Source organism: Octopus bimaculoides, chromosome 17 (assembly GCF_001194135.2).
Source record: "Octopus bimaculoides isolate UCB-OBI-ISO-001 chromosome 17, ASM119413v2, whole genome shotgun sequence".
NCBI lineage: Eukaryota > Metazoa > Mollusca > Cephalopoda > Octopoda > Octopodidae > Octopus > Octopus bimaculoides.
Genome location: NC_068997.1, coordinates 50,153,373 through 50,172,105, shown reverse-complemented (window position 1 = coordinate 50,172,105; position 18,733 = coordinate 50,153,373). Strand labels below are relative to the sequence as shown.

General features: G+C 36.1%; 1 protein-coding gene across 4 annotated transcripts in view; it reads left to right on the top strand.

Moving 5' to 3' along the window:
• LOC106879236 (rho GTPase-activating protein 24-like) overlaps window positions 1–18,733 on the top strand; it is a 120,139-nt gene that overhangs the window by 24,490 nt on the left and 76,916 nt on the right. For 3 of the 4 annotated variants that reach the window (XM_052973969.1, XM_052973968.1, XM_052973971.1), the window contains exon 2: window positions 10,769–10,942. The gene's annotated coding sequence lies outside the window, so the exon portion shown is untranslated. Of the gene's footprint in view, window positions 1–597; window positions 785–10,768; window positions 10,943–18,733 lie in introns of those variants that run through there. The other variant, XM_052973970.1, reaches the window with a different exon arrangement.

Below are 18,733 nucleotides of genomic sequence, written 5' to 3'. Positions count from 1 at the left end.
TATATATATATATATATATATATATATATATATATATATATTCGAAACACCCGTGTTAGAATGGGGGTAGCTGATGAAAGAAAATGTTCTCTATGTGGCCTGTGTGTGTTCTGTACTATGGTTATTATCATTTTTTTGTCTACATTTTGTTTGCAATGTCCTGTACCCAGATATGCACCTATATATACAGATAGATGTAGGTATGCACATATCTGTACATATATATGCATATACTCATTTATTATTTGTTTTATATATATATATATATATTTATATATATATATATATATATATTAAATCTTGTATCTCCACTGTTGCTATTTATTGTTCATTGAATTTACGCTATACAAACTCAAATGCATTCATATATGTAAATATATGCACACCTGTGCATATATATATATATATATATATATATACATACACATACTCACACAATTACACATGTATATATGTATCTGTGTATGTATACAGTGAGAGAGAGAGAGTGAGAAATCTAAAAGTAGATTATTTATGATATCGGCTGACACACTTATTAATGTTATCAATCCCCACCTTCAGATGGGTGGGGGGAGTAGGCAAACAAAAGTTAAAGTCACTGTATCCTGGCAGGATTTGAACTCAAGCTATAAAAGAATGTGAGGAGGTATTAGTTCTGACACAAGCATGGAACCACACATTTGAAGAATGAACATTGTTGCTTAAATTGACCATCTCTGCTTACTCGAGTCATACTTTATTAAGGATGAAAGGCAAAGTTGCCCTTGGTAGAAACTGAATTCAGGTATGTGAAAGGCCAGATGTAACAAAATATTAGTCTGTTGCACATATTTCAAGGCTTTTGTTTCTATGGCCAGAAGATTGCAAATATATGTATTTTTGATTTTTATCAAATCCTATCATAATACTTGACTAGTGTACAAAGGGTCATCTCAGATTACAGTGGGTATATATATTGTGTTTATTGTTCATGTATGTAAATTATGCCAAAGTAGACAGTGTAACAGAAATGTAATGGAACCGAAGTGATAAACAACTTCATTATTAATAGTTGGAACGGGACCCTGATTCCACAAGATTGGATCAATGGTATTCTGTTATCATTACACAAGAGCAAAGGTGAAAAATCGATATGTGATAACTATCGTGATATCACTGTATTGCAAGCTGTTGGCAAGGTATTTGCAAGACTTTTTGCTCAACAGACTAGAGGAAGATATCTGTCCTGTAGTTATGCCAGAATCACATAGTGGTTTTAGGAGGAGGAATGCGGAAAGTTGATATGATCTTCGCTGCAAGACATATACAAGAAAAATACACTGAGTAGCATATCCCTCTATATCAACTCTTTGCTGACCTAACAAAAGCTTTTGATATATTTAACAGAAAAACACTCTGGGTAATATTTGGTGAAGTAGTATGTTCTCCTAAATTTGTGAGCATGTTAAAGCAGTTGTGCAGTGACATGAAAGCACAAGTTGCCTTCAATGATCAACTGTCTGGAGAAACCCCAATTGACGATGGAGTAAAGCAAGGTGATATTCTTATTAGCAGTCTTTTCTCAGTCTTCTTTGCTGTCTTGCATACACACATTTTCTATGATTGTGCAGAGATATTCTGTTGTGGTTTGGAACCATCAGAAAGGTTTTCAGCTCAAGATGGTTTAATGCTAAAACAAAGACTTTCCAAGCTCTGAACAGAGAACTTCTTTACACAGATGACGTTGACTTCTTAGCACACACAGAAGCTCACATACAACACCTTATGGATTGTTTTCCAACTTTGTGTATGGCGTTGGGTCTTACAATCAGCCTTACAAAAACCAAAGCAATGTTTACCCCTTTCCTTTCAGCAGAAATATGGTCACTTTTGAATTAAAAGATTTTGAAAGAATATTCTTAATTGAAGCTGCAGGTGGGTCAGAGAAAGATGTGCAAGGGCCAGAGGGCCTCTTAGAATCATTGAATGATTTGACCAGTGGTAATAATCCCACATGCAAAAGGTACTCATTTGCAGCCATACATGTTGGCACATACACACACACATGTGTGTGCATGTGTGTGTGCCCACATATTGATATAAAGACACTCTCTCTTTTATAAATTGAATGTGAAGGCTTTTGCTGGGTTTATAAATTGTGATTTACATGTTCGAGGGCTTTTTAAAAATTATTTTTAGAAATTTGATTGAATTTCATATTATTTGGAGGTGACACATTGTATGGAGGTCATTGCACTGAGGAGCCAAAGGAGAGGCATGGGTTTGGGTCCCACTTTGTGCTCACATCTTTAGTGGGTGGTTTCCCAATATGGCCACGCCCCACTGCCTGCAAGTGGCAAAAGAGTGGAAGCTTTGAAGAATAAAAATATAGTTTTTGAAGTTTTGCTTGTGAGCTGTCAAGTGGCTCATTAGAATATACCATCCTATTTAGCTATTAAAAAGAGAAAAAATAGAAGGAGAGGGAAAATAGGAGCAACTTATGAGGTCTACTTATGACAACCATCTCAAGATATGGAAATCTCAATTACACTGTACTACCAACGTCATGATACTAATTTTTGCCATTGTGCCCTTGTGGCTAGAAAGCCATTCCACTAACTGGTTGAGGCTGAGGGATAGATTCTATGTAATATGATTACGGAATGGAGGTTAGAGGGTATACAAGTGTTACACTAAGTTAATCCTCTTGATACTACTCCTGGTTTTATGGTTAAAGCTTCCTGTTTTAAAATGATCTAAACTAAAGCTGTCCTCCATATTTTATGTGAATTTATGTTTCAAACATCAGCTTAATAATAACAAAGTTATTTTACTAATTTCTTCATTATTTTCAGTATTAATTGAAACACAGGCAGTGTATTTCAACAAGAATATGGTAACAAAAGGGTTAAAGTGATCTAAATTAGAACCTTCCAGCAATATTTTGAGTTAATTTATGTTCCTAACACCAGGCTAATAATGACAAAGTTATTTTACTAAATTCTCCATTTTTTTCAGTATTAATTGAAACATTGGCAAAACTGAGTAACAAGTGGTTACTCTTTTTTGAATCTTCCATCACTATTTTGTATTAATCAATGTTCCCAACACCAGCTTAATAATGATAAAGCTATTTTATTTAAATTTTTCATTATTTTCAAAATTAAATGAAACAAAAGCAGAAATATTGTCACACAGGGGTTAAAGGCTATCTTGAACCCTCAGGCTTATCTCAGATTCTGTGGTGTTTAGGACATTGGGATTACGAGGCTCCCCCCATGAATAGGATGTTATTCAGTGGCAGGATTAACTCCCAGTGGTACTCTGCTGGTACTCTTTTTCAGCTAAGACAAACTCAAGTAACATGAAATGAAGTGCCTTGCTCAAGGACACGAACACACTATTCAGTTTGAGAACTGTAGCCATTGTGCGATAATTGTGAGCCCAATACCCAAGCCCCTAGGTCACACAACCTTTACACTTCTGGCATAAATTAGTTGTTAATGAGTGTGATGCTTGTGGTAGGTCTTCCAGATTGCTCATTGTCTCCCAGTGACATTTTGTGCTTTTGAAGTGCTTGTGACATTGCATATTACCCTCGTCGCAGTAAGCTTGCTGAAGCATGCTTAATGTCTCTGCAGCAGACTTCCAAAGTTTGATACAAAATTTCACGTTGGCTCTTTGTTCCTGCCCATGACAAAATTTGCAGACTACAGCATACATGTGATCACAGAAACACAAATTTCACAACTTGCAAAGTAAACGCAGCAATGTCACATAGCACACTGCCTCATGAAGGTCACTGCTAGCTCTAACTGGGCATGGGACAGTGTGCTGCCATCTGTTGGCTCTCTACAGAACTAGTCCGGGAACTTTTTGATACCACCTCGTACACCTGATGGTCGACTGTAGTCAAGGCTGTCAGTAGACATAGTAATGTTTCTGCCTGTGGCCCAAAAGTCCAGCTTGCAAATTTGACAAGGGCCCCTCTGGGAGAGCAAACATGTCGGATAGCTCGGATGCTGTAGCTGTAGTCGTCCTTTGCTGTCGCGGTGTAGAGTTCATGTTCAGAATTTCAGTGAGAATACATGTTCACATGTGGTTTCTGGTTGCATGCAGACACTCTTTGGTACAGTGTGATCTGTAGCAGCTCATCTTGTCATCAGTTTTTGACTGCTGACCAAGTCACTAGTTTGCACTGCAATTGTCAAGGACAAGGGTCTAATTGGTAAGTGATGGAATTGTGGTGCCAGTCTTACGTTATTTCCTGTTTTCTCACTGTTAGTTGCTCTCAGAACTTTGAACTGAGTTTCTGTGTATCTATAAGTGCAGGCATGGCTGTGTAGTTAAGAAACTCACTTTGCAACCATATGGTTTTTGGGTGTTCAGTTCCACTGTGTGGCACCTTGGGCAAGTGTCTTCTCTGACAGCCCTTGGGACAACTGATGTCTTGTCAGTGAATTTGGTAGAAGGAAACTGTGGAATTCTATAGTGTGTGTGTGTGTATATTCATGTGTGTGTGTGTCTGTGTGCATGTGTATTTGTTCCAACTACCACTACTTGACAAATGTTGGTTGTTTATGTCCCTGTAACTTAGTGGTTCAGCAAAAGTGACTGATAAAAGAAATACTAGACTTACAAGAAAAGTACTGGTGGTGGTTCAATCTTTTTAACTAAAAATACCCTTTCAAAGTGGTGCACCAGTATGACCGTAGTCCAATGATTGAAACAAGATAGAATATAAAAAAATAATCTCTCTACAAACATGGACGTTTCTGTACTTTAAAACCACAAAAACACTACCTTAATTTTAACTGAAGTCATCAAAAAACACATTTTATCCATATCTACTTTAGAAGTTTCAAATGTCTTTTAAGCAGCACTTCACTCACACTCAGGTTGGGAAATAGGAGGAAACAGATCACAGAATAATCATAATGAGAAGCCACTTGTGCTTCATTTCATGCATTGGCTGTCCTCACCTAATTTGCGTATAGTCGTCTTGCACATATCATCAACTTTTCTCACAAGCCTTTCTTCCATGCCTTACGTTTTCATAGTCCAAATCTTTAGAATGCAGGCCCTTCTCAGATACCTTCTTTACATCAACAAAGCTACAAGTTAGTTGATCTTTGTCAAAATTTTACTGCTGTCATATCATGTCATTGCCATCATTTTAATGTCCACTTTTTTATGCTTCTGTGGGCCAGACAGAATTCATTTTGGCAGGTTTTCTGCAGACAGATGTCTTTCTTGTTGCCAACCCGCATCTGTCTCCAAGAAAATTAAGATTTTTTCATGGCTGATTAAAATTAGGGTTACTTCATCATGTTAAAACATTAATCCCTACATTTTTTTCTCTCTCCGTTCTTTTTTGTTCCCTCTCCAATTTTTTTCCTCTCAGCTCTTTCTGTCGAAGAGCGTAGGTTTGAAATCTCAAAGACTTTTCCATTCTTCTCAAACATCAAATTAATACACCTGCCTTTGTCTTTGCAAAAGAATGGACTTTACCAACAACAGCTGGGACCCTGTCATGATGATGAGTGTTTCGGTCGATCTGATCAACAGAACAGCCTGCTCATGAAAAAAAATGTGAAAGTGGTTGAGCACTCCTCGGATATGTGTACCCTAAACATAGTTCTCAGGGAGATTCAGCATGACACAGAATGTGATGAGGTTGGCCCTTTGAAACGCAGGTACAACTCATTTTTGCCAGCTGAGTGGACTGGAGCAATGGGAATTAAAGTGTCTTGCTCAAGGACATGATGCACCACTGGGAATTGAAATCACAACCGTATGATTATGAGTCGAATACTTTTATTACCTTTGAAAAAATAACTGTTAATATCGAACTGCACTCTTCAAAACTTGCACTAAGAATAAGGACAAGTTAAAATTACTGCTTGCTTTTATAGCAAGTTGATGCATGTAGTTTATCCTGTCCCCCTCCTAGTTTTAGTTCATGAAATTGAAAAATCGCATTGTTCATGGGATGACCTAATATATACATGTGTGTGTGTAAATAGATTTATATATATAATGACGATGATGATATATATAAATCTATTTACACACACACACAATAATCGGTTAAGTAAACAGAAGATTTTGTTGTGTCTGGGGAGGGTCATTCTCTTTTAGTGCCTTATTATTTAACACACTCACTGGCAAATTTTCCATTGTTTACTTATTTATTTTCCCTAAAATTTTCGTTGCGTCTTGCAACCTTTCCAGTAGTCGTTGACAACATACCATCAACACTAGCATGCACATCAACACCAACACCAACCACACTAACAACAACAACAAAATCCCAAAACGAAGTAAACACAAGATGGAATTGGTATAACTCATTATTTTGTAAGACGATTGTTTTGGTCCATCCTGCAACTGTCCTTTATGGGTGAGATGCTGTGCATCATACAATGTTGCATCAATTTTGTAGTCTGGGTCACATCAGGTACATAAAGTGGTGTCTTGCTAAAGATCTTGATTTTGGGCAGACATATTATTTACCTTAACTGAAGGGGTCAAAGAAAAACATGACTGCCCAAAATCAAGATTTTTAGTGAGACACCACTTTATGTATGAATGTACCTGATGTAACCCAGACTGCAAGATTGGTGCAATATAGTATGAGGCACAGCATCCCACCCATAAAGGACAGTCGTAGAATGGGCTGAAACGATTGTCATTTAAAGTAATGAGTTATACCAATTCCATCTTATGTTTACTTAATCGATTATTATCTCAGCTAATACTGCAGAATTCCTGAAGTAGATTCAAAGGAAATATACCCAACTCCGGATGACACCAGGTAGCCCAAAATTGTGCCACTGCTTTACTCAACACATTAGCACACTAACTGACATATACTCATAAGTCCCAAATATTACACACACACACATATAATGAATATGTGTGTGTATGTATAATGTCTAAATGTAATACATGCTTGTTTGTACTTGTATGCATAAACAAACTCACATACATGTGTGTGTATATAATTGAATGTATGTCAGTTACTTTTAAGAAGTGCTTTAAGTAGAAATATATTTGTTCTCTATAATTCCATCTTCTCTCCATATTCCTTTCTTTTGCTCACACACATACACACTCATACATAAACATACATACATACAGATTTATTCATATTTAATGATATTTTTTAATCTTATTTATTCAGTTTTATATTTTCTTTTGACATTAGAAAGGAAACTGGTAGAATTATGAAGTGGCTAGTTATTATTACAGCCAATCAGATGAAAGCTTAATCAAAATGAACCAATCAACAAAGAGTTAATAAAAACCTTGTCATTTGAATCTTATTTCCTAAATTGTGTTGACAGCTAGCATGGGCTGAGGGAGTTCTTTACAACAAACAGGATAGTCTGGCCTCATTAGCAACTAAAACAGTCACCAGAACTACAAAGTATAATGCAAAAATAACATATATGATGAAGTAAAACTGCAGTAAAGTAAATAAGTATAAGTAAAAAGAAAACAAAAAGTAAAATTAAATTAATAAACAAATTAAAAAAAAAAAAGATGGAAGGGGAAAAACACTAGAATGCTTTTGAAAATTCAAATTACTGCTATATAAATATCTTGGTATAATTAAGGACGGTGCTCCAGCATGACCGCAATCAAATGACTGAAACATGTAAAAGCATCAAAGAATATATATACACATTCATATATATACTAGCAGTAATACCCGTCGTTGATCGGGTAATTACTTTTACTCTTTCTCGGGAGCTATATTCAATGATATACATAGATTTACTCCTCCTGTATGTGTGTATTTATAGGAAAAAAACGTAATAATTGATGTAGAAAAAAAGATCAATTTCATACATGAACTTCTGTTTGTTTATTATATGACAATAATAAGTGAGTTGTATGTGTATCAATACAGTCAGAGCAATTATATAATACACAAAGCTTTGGTTGGCACGCAACTGTAATGAAAGAAAATTGCCCAACGTGTCGCACAGCGGGACTGAACCCAAGGTGACATGGTTGGAAAGCAAGCTTCTCGACCATACAGTCATGCCTATAAAGGAGATGTACATTTTGGATAATATACTCTTTGATACAATATGCTTAACAAAAAGATGGGATGTTTACGGCAAGAAGACCTTTGATTTTAATATTTACTCGAGCAACACATCATACAGGGTGTTCCAGAATTAACTATCTGCTTCAATGAAATTGAGCAATTTAAAAAAAAAAACTAACAAAATTTTATGTTTATTACTAAAACAAATAGATTTATAAATCTTACGTCAAACTTTTATTGAAAATTTTCAACATGTTTGTATCCCTGCATACTTCAAATCTCTCCTTAGCATTGTGAAACACATTTTGAAGCAGTTCAGGAGTTAGCTCCTGCACTGCTAACTGAATGTGTTCTTTAAGCTCAGCTAAATGATTACTCCATCTTGGAGATTGAGATAAAGAAAATGATTGCTGCCAAATTGAAAAAAAAGTTGTCATTGGATAAATAATAGGGGTACAACAGGAATGAAAATAAAATTATAAACAAAATTCAAAATTTATACACTTTTAATTCATATTAAACACAAATAAATAAGAGTGAGTTTAAAAAAAAAATGCCTTCGATTTCACTCAAGTCATCATTAATTCTGGGCCACCCCGTATTTGCTCGTCTGACTAAATGGGGGAGGGAACACAGGAGGGGAGGAGGACTAATTGCAGGTGACGAGTGTAGCTTCTGGAAGTGGTCACGTGGTCAAACTCAAATGTCGCTGGAATAATGTTTGCCTCTCAAACCCTCTTTCATGGGGCCGAAGAGATGATAGTCCAGTGACGAGGAAGTGAAAACTGTAGTGAAGAAGTGGCTCAAAGAATTTTACGGGGCAGGGATACATGCTCTCATTCGAGGGTGGAACATTGATATTGAGAGAAATGGTGACTATGTTGAGAAGTAGGGATGTGATCCACAGGGGACCAGCTTCATTTTGATGAATGATACATGTTCCTGTCCTAAACAAAATGGCATTACTTTTTGACTCACCCTCGTATGTATGTATATATAAAAACTTTAGTATTGTTTATAAATGTGTTGATAAATGTAGAGAGAAGCAGATATTTATTTCATCCCCCATTTTCTGACTAACAGAATCCAGTAAAATTCAGTTTAATTTGTTTATAAGATTCAACAAATTCTCAAAATTTTTCTCAGAAACTATCCTATTAAGTTTCAATGAATTTCACTCTGTGCATGTTATGGCTTCGAGGAAGTCTCCATAAAGACATTTTCATTATAATTATTATTTATTTTACTAGTGTTATCCGTTGTATGATGGGCAACTTTGGAAGTATACTTTTGGTATCATGGGTAATATCAGGAAATATGGTTTACATGCAATAATTATAATTTAACTGTTATAAAATTTCTTGATGCTTATGCAAAATGATGAAATGAATATTAATTTTTGAAATAGGCACAGACATAGCTGTATGATAAGAAACTTGCTTCCTGGTCACATGGTTCTGGGTTCAGTCCCATTGTATGGCACCTTGGGCAAATGACTTCTACTATAGCCTTAATGTTGTTTCCAGGGAGATTCAGCATTATGTGGAATGTGACAGGGCTGGCCCTTTGAATTACAGGTACAACTGAGTTTTGCCACCTGAATGGACTGGAGCAACTTGAAATAAAGTATCTTGCTCAAGGACACAACATGCTGCTAGGAATTGAACTCATGGCCTTATGATCTTGAGTTGAATATCCTAACCATCAAACCACGTATTTTCACTCTTGCTATAGAGAAAATACATTGTGACCCTGTGTTATACATAATGGTAGGTGGGAGTAGTTGAGTAGGAGATAAAAGAAAGGTAGTAATGGAATGTCCTAACAAACTCTTAAGGTACAAGAAGGTGAGCATAAGCAGCTGGGGTTCAGTCTGTGTGGTGAATAGTAGACAAGCAAAGAGTTAAAGGTTTGATGTCACTACCATACCAAGTTTTAGAAAATTAACTTTGTGCTAACAAAAATGATCAAAATAGTTCCTGGTCAAGAAAAATGTTCAATTGTAGTAATTGGATTGGATTTCATAAAATTAGATTTAAATGTAAATGGTTGCTGGTTCAGACGGATATAGCAAGGAAGACTCGGGTTTCAATAATTAGGTCAAACTAAGAAAAGTTCGAGTTGGTTGTTATATCATTCACTGCCAGAAGAGAGGATTGCCCAAAGAAAATTTTGAATAAAGATGGTTAGAAAAGGCAGACACTCATAGAAAATTAAAACAGAAGGCTTTTAACCGGAAGGGCATTTAGTTGTGAAGTGTTCACATCAAGAATTCAAAGTAGATAGCAATTTGTACTGTTAGCTAAACAACTGTGAAAAGTCGTATTCAAAAAATTTCAGAAGATAAAGTTGGATTAAAATATAATGTTATAAAGTAATGTTTAGTTATTGTTGCTTCAGTGACTGGAACAAATTTTTGCAATTACTCACTTATTTATTTATTTATTTTTGTGGAAGAATTTATCACTTTAGGCAGGGAATATTTCATTAAAAAAAAAGTAATTATTTTGTTACACACTTTCAAATAGATAAAAATTTATTTTTTACCCTTTGTAAAGTGTACCGCCCTAGTAAAGTTTCATATTAAAGGAATGACAGAAAGGACGAGGATGATGATGATGATGATGGGGCAGAGTGGAAGATGAAGGGTTGGAAGAAAGAGCAGTAGTAGCTGTAACTTCTGTTTTATATTCATTACAGATTTTTTCCCTATGTGTGTTATTTCAGATATTCCTATGTGGCTTACATACCTATAAGATGGTGCTTCATACTTACAACAGACACAAACTAATGTTTCTACATAAGAGGACTCAGTTGTTACCAGCTATGGCTGTGTGAACCTTGGCAAATCAGTTCTTCCTGGGATCAACATTACTCCAGTGGTTTTTCAGCCCCTACCAGGTAAAGATATTTACTATTGTTTCTACATTTATGTAATTTTTCAGGAGAGGTTTTTTTCTTTTTTCTTTTTATTTGGTCATGAGAAGAAGGGCTGTGCTCATGAATTTTTCAGGGTCTCTGGTGTGTGGGAGAGGAGGCAGCACCTATGATCTTTGCAGGATCTCTGATGTGGGGATAGTAGGCAGCACCTGTGACTTTTGTAGGGTCTCTGAAGTAGGGGAGAGGAATTGGTATCCAAAGATCTTTGTAGGGTTGCTGAAGTGGGAAAGAGGAGATAGTGCCGATGACTTTTGCAGGGTCTCTGATGTGTGGGAGAGAAGGCAGGATCACTGGGGTCAGGGACAGGAGAGTAGCACTCGTGATTCTTTTAAGGGCTTCTGAGACGGGTGGAAATTAAAAAGTTATTGCCAGATAGACGTGGGAGTGGCTGTGTGGTAAGTAGCTTGCTTACCAACCACATGGTTCTGGGTTCAGTCCCACTGCGTGGCACCTTGGGCAAGTGTCTTCTACTATAGGCCTCGGGCTGACCAAAGCCTTGTGAGTGGATTTGGTAGATGGAAACTGAAAGAAGCCCGTCGTATATATGTATATATATATGTATATATGTATATGTATGTGTGTGTATATGTTTGTGTGTCTGTGTTTGTCCCCCCAACATTGCTTGACAACCGATGCTGGTGTGTTTACGTCCCCATAACTTAGCGGTTCGGCAAAAAGAGACCGATAGAATAAGTACTAGGTTTACAAAGAGTAAGTCCTGGGGTCGATTTGCTCAATTAAAGGCGGTGCTCCAGCATGGCCACAGTCAAATGACTAAAACAAGTAAAAGAGTAAAGACCAAGGATCTGGTTCCAGTGCTTGTAACATTGTGTACCTGCTAAAGGCACATAAAGCTCAGTTGGTGGCATTTAACATGGCAATCGGTTGAGCTTATAACATGTTCTACTCTCTATACATTTCTGTACGCATGAGGTTTACCTAATTGCTTTTGTGGTCTGTGTTGTACGAGCAAATAAATATATGAAGTTTTATTTCTCTCTATGTAATTAGTCTCATTGTGAAATTAGGTCTGGTGAGGATGGGGTAGGGTTGCTGTTTGACAGCTTGGGATAAGAACTGAACTGATAAGTCTTTGATATCTTTATAGCTTGTTAGGGTTCACCCATCTTTCCCTTCCAAGATGTTGCAAGAATTGGTCATGCTCCAAGTGATTAGTCTTGCTGTTAAATTAAGACCAGTGTGTGTGTGTGTGTGTGTGTATGTGTGTGTGTTTGTGTGTGTTGTTTGGCAGAGTAGAATAAGAATCAAACTGACACATTTTGGTATCTTTACAGCTTTATATATAATAATAATAATAATAATAATAATAATAATAATAATAATAGGGATAAAATCCAAAATTACAGGTAAAAACTCAATTAAAATCAATTTATTAAAATTAAATTAAGTTTCACTATCTTTATCTTATGATATTTACTTTGTATTATATTATACTCATTTATTGTGCTTTTAATTATTAATTTTTGTATATGTGACTGTGGATTTTTATAGATGATTTCATGAACCTTGGTTCTTTTCCCTAAAACTATATATATATATATATATATATATATATATATATATATATATATATTTGTTATTAGTAGTATTAATTCAGAATAGTATTTTACATGTGTGTGTTTGTATTTGTGTGTTGAGAGCATATGGTCGCACTCACAAGTACAAGATCGGGGTTTCAATTCCTAGACTCGGTGGGTGCATTGTATTCTTTAGCAAAACATTTCACCTTGCATTGCTCTGTGATCACTTCAGCACCTGACACATGGTACATTGTGCACCTGTTTTGGCAAGGTGCACAATTTGATAGAGGGACTGAGCTAATATACAGTACAAACATATGATCACTATAAGCAAGTCATTTGTGCTGGTTGCTTTGTAAGAGATTGTAGAACTGTCTTTCTCAGACCACAAAAGACTACCATATTCAGGTGTGTGTGTGTGTGTGTGTGTGTGTGTGTGTGTGTGTGTGTGTGGCAGTGTTGTCTGTTTCTCCTGTCAAGAAACCATCTAATCACTTTGTGCCATTGAAGCTGCATGGAATACGTGATTTCTTACATGAAAAATTGGTAAGGGTTAGCACCAGGAAAATCATCCAGTTGTAAAACAACACTTGAAATGATATCCAAACGATGCAAACATGTAAAAACGGATGTTAAAAGAATTAATGGCCAAATGAAGCAGTTTAGTCATTATTTTATCTATTACATTAATTTGTCTATTACATATAAAGACAGAAAGTATATTAAAAGTGTTTTTCTTCCTCATTTATTTGTTTTAATTTTCTCTGAAAAGTATCATAAATAAATGACTCAACATGTATCACTTCCACATTTGGTATTTATCATTTTCTAATAGTTCCATGCTCAGGAATAAGCTTGTTGTTTCTGATAATTGTATATCTTCTGCATGGCGTAATGAAACGGCAAATAACAAATTTAATTAATCATATCCAAGTAATTAGTCTTCTTTTTAAATCAAATGGTTAGAGAGAGAGAGCAACAAAGTAGGAAAGCTAAAACATGAGATGGAGTCACTCATAGTTTTAGAAATTGATACAAACAGTTTTTTGTGTACCCTCCCGTTTTCTTTATTGACCAAAGTAACAGTAGTTCAAATCAGAATCCAAGTGTGTTATGGACATCTTCCATTACAGTTTAGCAACATTTAAAATATTTTTGCCTTTGGTCAGTAAGTGTTATTTCCTATTTACATCTATCATAGAAATCAGAGGAAATGAATACTTATTGCCTTCAAACTTTGCTTTTGAGATCTGAACATCATTGTTCTGAAACTGACCTGTTTTCCATTGGATTTCAGACAGATCCAGCATTGAGTTGCTGAAGCAGAAATATCTTTTTCTTTTCTACTCTAGGCACAAGGCCTGAAATTTTGGGGATCAAAAATAAACCACAGCTGTTATGCACAAGTGAATATGACCTAATAACATACACCATGCTTTTCCTCATTCTTTTACATGCGTTAATTTTATTTTCCTAACCCTTTTAGATTATGTAGGCAGGAGCAGATATAGACATTGGGGGGGGGGGCACTCCTTCCCCACAACTTAAAAGAACATTGAAAATGTTACAACTGGGTGGAAAAAGGACTACCCCAGCACTAGTCTGGCACTCATTTTCAGTTATGTAGACTGCAGCATTGTGAAATGAAGCACCTTGCTCAAGGTCACAGTACATCACCCATTCCAGCAATTGAATATGCATCCTTGTGACTGAATCTAACATCTTAAATACTAGGTCATGTACTTTTACAGTAAGTATCAATAAATAAGGAGTGGCTGTGTGGTAAGTAGCTTGTTTATGAACCACATGGTTCCGGGTTTAGTCCCACTTCGTGGCACCTTGGGCAAGTGTCTTCTACTATAGCCTCGGGCCAACCAAAGCCTTGTGAGTGGATTTGGTAGACGGAAAATGAAAGAAGCCCATCGTATATATGTATATGTATGTGTGTGTGTATGTTTGTGTGTCTGTGTTTGTCCTCCCAACATCGCATGACAACCGTTGCTGGTGTGTTTAGGTCCCCGTAACTTAGCGGTTCGGCAAAAGAGACCGATAGAATAAGTACTAGGCTTACAAAGAATAAGTCCTGGGGTTGATTTGCTCGACTAAAGGCGGTGCTCCAGCATGGCCACAGTTAAATGACTAAAGCAAGTAAAAGAGTAAACATCAAGTTATGTAATTAGTCTGGCTTTAGACATAGGCCTGGCTGTGTTGTGAAGAAGCTTGCTTCCCACCCATGTAGTTGTGATTTCAAGTTCAGTTCTACTGTGTGGTGCCTTGGGCAAGTATCTTTTACTGTAAGTCTGGACTGGCCAAAGCTCTACCAATTCTGCAGCAGTAGTCGTAGTAGTAGTAGTGGTGGAGGTGGTTGTAATTATTGCTATTAAGGTCAGTTGATTGGCATAATTGCTAGATTGCTAGGCAGCATACCCTGCAACATTTAATTACGTATTTTTTATGAGTTAAAATTACTCCTTGGTTGGCCTTTGATCCTTTCGATGTGTGAGAATGTGTAAGAATGGTGGTGGTCAATGAAGTAAGTACCAGTAATTAAATGGGGTCAATCGGATCAACTATACTCCTTCTCTGTCGATTTTTGGCCTTATGCTAGTGTAAGCAGTTATATCTTGTAATAAATGTCTTATTATTATTTTTATTATGTAAGAAACATTCCTTCTCAAAATCTAAATTATGATAATAATAATAATAATAATAATAATAATGATAATAAAAATAATATTGATAACCAATAATAATAATAAATATTATTATAAGGATTTGCAGCAAGAAGAGCATTTGTGTGTAAAACAAAGCTTCAATAATATGTATTCACCTAACCCATGCTAGCATGGAAAAAATGGATGTAAAAACAAATGGACAAACAAATGATTTCACTGGACATCATTACGGGGATGTAAACACACGAGCATCAGTTGTCAAGTGATGTTGGGGGACAAACACAGACACACACACACACATACTATGGGCTTCTTTCAGTTTCCGTCTACCAAATCCACTCAGAAGGCTTTAGTCGGCCTGAGGCTATAGTAGAAGACACTTGCCCAAGGTGCCATATGCAGCTAAGCAACTTGTCTGAGACACTAACAATTCTGCCAGTTCTCCACCTTTTCTAATGGTTTCAAATTTTGGCACAGAGCCAGCAATTTTAGAGAGAGGTGATTGCATCACCTCCAGTGCTTGTTTGGTTCTTATTTTACTGACACCAAAAAGATGAAGGGCATATTTGACCACAACAGAATTTTAACTCAAAATGTAAAGAACCAAAATAAATTTTGTCCAATATACTTATGTTTCTGTCAGCAATAATCGTTTCTGATTTTGGGACAAAAGGCAGCAATTTTGAGTGAGGAAGGGGTTAAGTTGATGCCATCTGCCCCAGTACTTGAATGATACTTTAGTTTATTGACCCTAAATGGAAAGGCAAAGCATAGTTGAAAGGCAAAGCATAGTTGAAAGGTAAAGCATGGTTGACCTCAGCAAGATTTAAATTCAGAATGTAGAGAACCAGAAGAAATATCTCCAGGTAATTTTTTTTTTGTGACGCTTGAAAGATTTTGCCAGCTCATCATCCTAACAATAATTGTTATCATTATTGATATTTTTAATCCTTTCAAAATCTGGGGCTTGGATGCCCATCAAAGAAATTGTTATAATCACCCTTAATTATAATGTGTGACTTGGTTGAGTGAACAAGGAAGACTCTGCATCAGTAATTCTCAACCTTCTTGACTTTGTGGTATACTGAAAATGTAACAAGAGTGGCTGGTGCCTTTCACAGAGGATGGTAAAATAAAATATGCCTTAATGTTTAAAATGTGGCAGGAAAAAAAAGTATAAAACTATTCTTTAATCTATGTTTTTAATTCGTCATAGTTATGCATAACAACATTGTGAATAACACATTTTTTTCAAGAGAGTCAAGGGTTTATGCAAATTTTCCAGTGTCCTAATAAGCATAGGCATAGCTGTGTGGATAAGAAGCCTGCTTCCCAGCTACATTGTTTCAGGTTCAGTCCCACGTTTGGCACCTTGGGCAAGTGTTTTCTGCTATAGTTTTCAGTTGATCAAAGCCTTGTGAGTGGATTGAATTTGGTAGACAAAAACTAAAAAGAGCACCTCATATATATGTTTTTATTTCAAGTTTTTCTAATTTTTCTAAATTTTTTTCTAATATTTGATAAGATGAAATACATTGAAACCGGTAATATTAATATTTTTATTTATGTAATCCTTTATTAAATTCCCTCTGAAACTGAAATGTTTTAGACTTAATTCTCTGCTATTTCCATGTCCATCATTTTGATATATAAAAATTTGATTTGTATAGATATCTCTGAGTGCTCTTGTTTGGATTACTTTAGCAAATGTGATGCTTGTTTATTGCCATTGTTCAGAATTAATCCTGTATTATCTCATAGCTTTGAGATTACAAGGATGTGAGTATTCTTTTATTTATTTTTTTTTTCAATCATTTTGTTTGCGGCCATGCTGGAGCACTGCCTGTATTGAATGTCTTATTGAATATATGGAATATGTCTTATTGAATATATGAAATATTGAGTGTTCAATATAAAGGATTAAATATATAAATATATAAAGGCGAATACGTATTTTCTATACCTTGTGGTATTTCATCATGGCCGGTATGACAGGCTTTTTTCAGTTTCCGTCTACCGAATCCACTCACAAGGCTTTGGTTGGCTCGAGGCTATAGTAGAAGGCACTTGCCCAAGGTGCCATGCAGTGGGACTGAACCCAAAACCATGTGGTTGGGAAGCAAGCTTCTTATTTTTAGAATGACATTGTAGAGTAGGTGTGAGAAGCCAGATCTGGCTGGTTTGAAGATAATATGGTTAGGATATTTTGGGCTGGATATGCCCCAGATATGCTGAAGGGTTAAAACAGGAAAGATATATTGACATATTACTTAAGATGTATTATGGCGGAAAAAAATACGAAGTGGTCATGCTTCAATGTCTTTGATCATCGGACTGATTTAGGGCTAAACAAAAACAAAAACAACAGCAACAACAACATCTATGACTTGGTTGTGTCCGCATCTCATTCAAGAAATAATTTCATCTCAACCATTTTTTCTTTCCTCCCACACTCCTGATTCTATTATTATTATTATTTTTTTTTTTTTGCACTCTTAGCTTGCATATGTCATCTTTTTCTTTGTATATTCCTCTTTTGATCCAGCCACGACTAATCACTACTACTACTACTACCACTACTACCACTGTCACCATCACTACCACCACTATCATGCCTAATGATAGTGGTGATGACTGCTATAAATGATGTTCTCTGTTGCTAAATATTGAAATATCAGACATTAACAGTTTCATCAAGTTGACGTATATTGCCATAGTTTCTGACAAGATGGCTAACCTGGCCTACTGACTGGAAATTAAATAGCTGTTGTTGTTGATGATGATGATGATGATGGTAGTGATGGTGACGATGATAATGGCGATGGTAACAATGATGATGATGAGGAGGATAATGATGGTGGTGGTGATGATGATGGTGGTGGTGTTAATGATAGTGATCATGTTAACAAGGCCTATGAGAATGTGGTGTGATTCGAGGGAGATTTGACTGCTCTTTCTAATATGGTCAGAGCAGATATACTTTTGACCATAAATCATGGATGACATAGGGCTAAGCAACCACCACCACCACCACCACCACCATAACAACAGCAACAATAACAATAATTTCTTACATGCTTTGCTTGGTGGTTAAGAAGTTCACTTCCCAACCATGTGGTTTCAGGTTCAGTCCCACTGCATGGCATCATGGGCAAGTATTTTCTACTCTAGCTCCAGAGTAACCAAAACCTTGTGAAGGGATTTAGCTGATGGAAACTGAAAGAATCTCATCATATGCACACACACACACACACACACACCTTTTTTTTTATCTTTTACTTGTTTCAGTCAGTAGACTGTGGCCATGCTGGGGCACTGCCTTGAAGAATTTTTAGTCAAACAAACTGACCCCAGTACTTATTTTAAAAATTTTTTTGTTTTAGCCTGGTATTTATTCTGTTGACCTCTCTTGCCAAACTGCCAGTTGTCAAGTGGTGCTGGGGGACAAACAGACACAAAGGCGCACTCACTCATATAAGCAGTTACTGTGTATTGACTAAAGAAAATAGTCTAATATTGGAGCAGATGAGCCTCTG